Here is a 5707-nt window from a genome sequence, read left to right on the forward strand (position 1 = left end):
GAGGGAGGAGGAGGCGGAGCGGGGCAGGCAGCCCGCCAGGCCGAGGCCCCGCCTCCCGGGCGGAAGAGGCCGGGCCCCACGCTCCGCCTCCGCCCGCGGCGCCTCGTCCTCCCCCGGAGGCGGTTGAGCCCCCGCCGGCGGGTCGGGGAGGCGCGGGGCGTGGACTTGGGGGGGCTTCAGGGGGGTTTGGGGGGCCGCTCCGCTGGGAATTTTGCCTAAAACTTTCCTGACCCGTGGCCTGCGGGGTTTCAGGGCTCGGTTCTCAGAGGTCCCGTCAGTGACACCCCATGAAAACGGAAGGCCCTTAAGCAGCCTCCCCTTTTATAACTAAAAGTCATTTTACTTTTTGTCTTTGTTTCTCATTTTCCTTTTTGTTTGTAACAGCAATAGCAAATTGGCAATTTGCTTGCTTAAATAACACTGACTTGTATGTCCAAGCTTATAAACAAAGCACATCGTAGTATAAAGACGCTCTGAAACGTTCCCTCACCAATGTAACAGACTATCCCTTAAGATTAGCTTGCATTAAAAAAGAAATACAGAGAACGGATTGGTGGTTGCCAAAGGGAGGGGGTGGGGGTGGGCAAAAGGTGCAAACTTCAAGTTATGAGATAAATTCTGGGGATGTCATGTACAGCATGGTAACTAAGGTTAACAATACGGTTTTGTGTGTTTGAAAGTTGCTGAGTGTAGGTTTTAAATGTTCTCAGAAAATATTTTTTGTAACTCTATGAGGTGGTGGATATTAACTTATTGTGATGATCATTTTGCAATATATACATACATATATCAAATCATTATTTTGTACACATAAAACTAATATAATGTTATAGTCAATTGTATCTCAATAAAACTGGAAAAATAGAGTGGCCTTAACAGTGATAATTAGTACAGAACTTAAAGCCTTCATAATATTATACTGTACTTTTTTAAAAAAAAAAAAAAACAGACCCTCCTCAGGCTCTGGAAACCATTAATATGATTCAATATTTCATACTAAACATTTACCAGAACAAAAGGTCATTTCTTCTTTTCTAATTCTGGTTTTCTGCTGAGGTACCTCAGAGAACCCAATTGTGACAGAAATCATCCTCTAAAAATAACACAGCCTCATTTTCCCCAAAGGTCTGAGTAGAACTCGCTAGACTTTCCCTGGCTTCAAAGTAAGGTTTAACCAGCTGCCCTCAAACTTCTGGCACCACATGCGTACCCATATATGGCTTTTAGAAAGTTCAGAAATCTCCTTGTAAGGGACTCTTCAGGGGGATGATTTTTACAAATAAACTGTTACTACTTGAGCTCTCACCTTGTCTGACCCTGCAGACTGTCACCAGAGAAACAGCAGAGGCCCCGATCCAAGTGTGAGGTGTGCACTTGCCTCTTGCACAGCGGCTTTTTTTCCTAACCAAATTCATTTTGATTTAGTTTAGTTTTGGATGGCACTATGGAAAGTGGCTAAAAGAAACAGGTAGATTCTTGAATGACAAATGTGTTTTCCTGCAGCTGTATCTGGTAGAGAAATAAAAGAGCAGAGGGCAATGTACTAAATTAACATTTAAAGTGCCATTCATATAGTATATCCTTAATAAATATGTTGTAAAGAATCTAAATTGAAATATCACATTCCTCTCTACTGGAGAGCAATAAATACTTTTCCAGAGAGATTGAGAATATTAGAAGGTGATAACTCTGTCACTGGTGGACAATCATGAAACCCCACCTCACTTCCCTCAATCTTTCTCTCATAGGAAAACCTTAAGCCACTGGGGGAGGGGCAGAAAACACTACCACCAACAGGGCCGTGACAAAGACTCACTGCTTCTGGGGGAGAGAGAGAAGCACAAACTCTCTGCCCCTAGGGGAGCAGCAGGAAACGCTGGGGCTCACTGTCCTGAACTGACACAAAGTAGAGGTGAGCTACTGCTGGGAAACCCTCTCTCACTCAAGACACACCACAGATGCAAGGCAGGATTTGGCTGCAGTGGGTAAGGGGGCAGAAATATCGAGAAAGCCCCACTTCTAAGGCTCTAAGGTACATAGCACTTGCCTAAGGCAGGGCTAGCCAGGAGTATGGAGAATCCCCTTGCCCCACCAGAAGATAAGCACCAGTAACAAGCAATACTAGTCTCTGCTGAGGGGGAGAAAAAGTGTGGGGAGAGATCTCCTCTGTAACACAGTGTGCAAGGATTGCTGAAAGCTGAGGGACACTGAGAAAAACTCTCCAGCACTCCAGGCCCCACACTAAGCACAAGGTAATAGCAGAAGAATTTGAGGCCTCTGGTACGCCAAAGGTAATGACAACAACTAAAAAACCCAAACTCAGCTCAACTCCTGACTAGATTGAGTCAATCACCCACATTATTGACCTGACAGAAGAAGGGGCATGCCCATTTTTGGATATAAATATTATTTACCTCAGTCTTTACTGTTCTTCTATATATGAATCCATCATTCAATCAAAAATTATAAGATACTCAACAAACCAGGGGAAAAGAATCCATTATCAAGAGCTAAAGTAATCAAAAGAACAAGATTCAGAAATGACCCAGATGTTGGGCTATGATTAATATGTTGAATGATCCAGTGGAAAAGGTAAACAATGTGTGTGAATGTATCGGGAATTTCAGGAGAGAGATGGAAACTATTAAAAATGTGAAATGGAAATGCTAGAAATTAAAAATATATTATGAGATAAAAGTTCTCATCACAAGAAAAAAATTTCTTTTTGTAACTACATAAGGTGATGGATGTTAACTAGACTTATTTTGGTGATCATTTCACAATGTATACCAATAACAAATCATTATGTTGTACAACTGAAAGTAATATAATGTTATATGTCAATTATACATCAATTAAAAAAAACAACTGAAGAATTCCTTCAACGGACTTATCAGAAGACTGAACATAGCTGAGGAAAGAACCAGTGAACTTGATACAGGTCTATAAAAATTATCCAAACTGAAACAAAAGGAAAGAGAAGAGTTCAAAAAAAAAAGGACAGACCATTCAAAAGCTGAGACAATATCCAGTGGTGTAACAAACATAATGGAGTCCCAGAATGAGGGGAGAGGAAGAATGAGGCAGGGGAAATATTTTAAGATACAAAATTAAGAATTTTCCAAAACTAATGAAAACAGAAGCAAAAAGAAAATCTTGAAGGCAGCCAGAGAAAAATATGTTGCAAACAAAGGGATAAAACTTACAGCAGACTTCTTGCCAGAAACCATGTAAGCCAGAAGATAATGGAGTGACATCTCTGAAGAAGTGGAAGAAAAATACTGTCAATTCAGAATTCTATACCCAGCTACAATACCATTCAAAAATGAAGGCAAATGAAGCCTTTTTTTTTATTTCAAACAGACTTTCACTACAAGAAATGTCAAAAGAAGTTCTTCAGGCAGAGGGAGTATGATAGTAGGTAGAAATCTGGATCTACACAAAGAAATGAATAGCTCTAGAAATGATAAAAATGAAAGTAAATATGAAAGTTTTTATTATTTTAATCACTTTAAAAGATAATTATCTAAAGTAAAAATAGTTGCAATGCGCTGTGGGACCTATATGCAAAATTTAAACAAATAACAATACTACAAAGGATGAGAGGAAAGAAATGGAAGTATATTATTGTAAGATTCTCTCACTATATATGAAGTGATAAAATAGTATTTGAAGTTAGATTGTGATAAATTAAAGTTGTGCATTGTAAAACTTAGAGCAATCACTAAAATCTTTTAGAAGAAGTATAACTAATAAGCCAATAGTGGAGATAAAATAGAACAATGAAATAATCCAAAAGAAGACAAGAATATATGGGAAAGAAAAATTGGCAAATAGAAAACAACTAAAAAGATAGTAGATTTAAATCCAACCATGTCAATAAGTACATTAAATATAAATGGTCTCAACACCCTTATTAAAAGGCAGACATTATCAGATTGGATAAATAAGCAAAAGCTTATTTATATGCTATCTACTAGAAATGCACCTGATGTATAAAAATAAATAAGTTAAAAAGAAAAAGATGAGAAAAGATACGCCACACAAACACCAATCAAAATAAAATCAAGTGGCTATATTAATATCAAAGTAGACTCTGGAACAAGGATATTACTAGTAATTCAGTGGGTCTAGGGTAGGGCCTGAGGTTTCTGCATTTCTAACAAAGTCCTTGGTGGTTCTGCGGACCACACTGTGAGCATTAGGTCCTTAGAACATTAGGTCCATGGATAAATTGGTAGAATGAAAGCAAATGGAAGGAGTACAAGATCAAATAGTTTGGAAAATACAGCTTACTGTATTATCCCCCTTAGTTGTTCACAATGATGAATAGCATATTAAATACTTAAAAATTTGCAGTTGGCAGCTTCTAGGATGGTCTCCAATGATCCCCTCTTCCTGGAATTCATGCCCTTGTGTAATCCCCTTTCCTTGAGCGTGGGCTGGAAATATTGACTTGTTTCTAGGGAATAGTATATGGCAGAAGTGATGAGATATCACTTCCAAGATTAGGTTCTAAAAAGACTGTGGCTTCCATCTTGGATGCTCTCTCTCACTCTCTCTGGGATCACTCGAACTGGAGGAAACCAGCTACTGTGTTATGAACAGTTCTGTGGAGAAACCCATGTGAGTGAGCAGATATTCCCCAATAGAATCTTGAGATGATTGCAGTGCTTGGAGAAACTCTGAGCCAGAACCACCTAGTTAAGCTTTTCCTACGTTTCTGACCCTGAAAAACTATGATATAGTAAATGTTTATTATTTTTTCCTGCTAAGATTTAGTGCAATTCATTATGCATCAATAGATAGCTAATATAAAGCTATTTTAACTTTCCCTAACCAGTGTTTAGACCCAGGGATTGCTTAATTTTTACCCGACTGATGCTGTCTTGTTTCTGTAATGATCTTTCTTGGTATTGAGGAATTCTGGATGAGACATTTGGTTTATGTTTATGCTCCAATACTTCACCAAAATTTAAACCTGTAAATTCTTTTTCCCAAATAAAACCTATTAACATCCCACGCATACACAGTTTAGAAAACACTGCACTTAATCTTTGGTGAAGTCTTATTTCAAAGTCAAGTTTCAGCTGTATAAACAGTTTTGGAGTGCTTAGGCCAGAGTGTTAAAGGTGTTAACAGGTGAGCATCACATCCAAGCTTTGTGGTGACAGTGGCAATGAGGAAATAAAAAAGACACTAAGGAGAGGGAGAAATACAGGAAGACAGAATCTGGAGTGTGGTCAGATTTAGGAAGACTCTTAGATCCTTTGACATCATCATAGAACGTTGCTTCCTTCTCCTGAGAAGCAAGTGGGATTAATGAACTGTCATTATTGCAGACTATTGTTCTTCCAGTGCACTAGCATTTGTGTGCCTCTTTCCAGGAAATGAACTATACTGACTAAACACACCAAACCAGGCAAAATCCCTTATAAACGGGACGCCTGCAGAATCTTCTGTCCAAAGCCTCCTGGGATATTATGCAGACTTGCTTTCTATCTTTCCATTAAAAAGTAGAGAAAAAGTTTGCTCATCAGTTCGTCAGTGAGATGAGAAAGTTGTAGTTGAGGTCACTATTAAACTTGCCCAGGTGATGTAAGACAATTGTAACCAGATATTAATACCAGCCCATAAATTTCTACAGCAAAAGAGATGATTGAAAAAAGACCAAAATGCATTGCCTTTTGAAGCAGTTGCCCAGTTG

This window comes from Equus przewalskii, chromosome 17 (genome assembly GCF_037783145.1).
Source record: "Equus przewalskii isolate Varuska chromosome 17, EquPr2, whole genome shotgun sequence".
NCBI classification, from domain to species: Eukaryota; Metazoa; Chordata; class Mammalia; order Perissodactyla; family Equidae; genus Equus; species Equus przewalskii.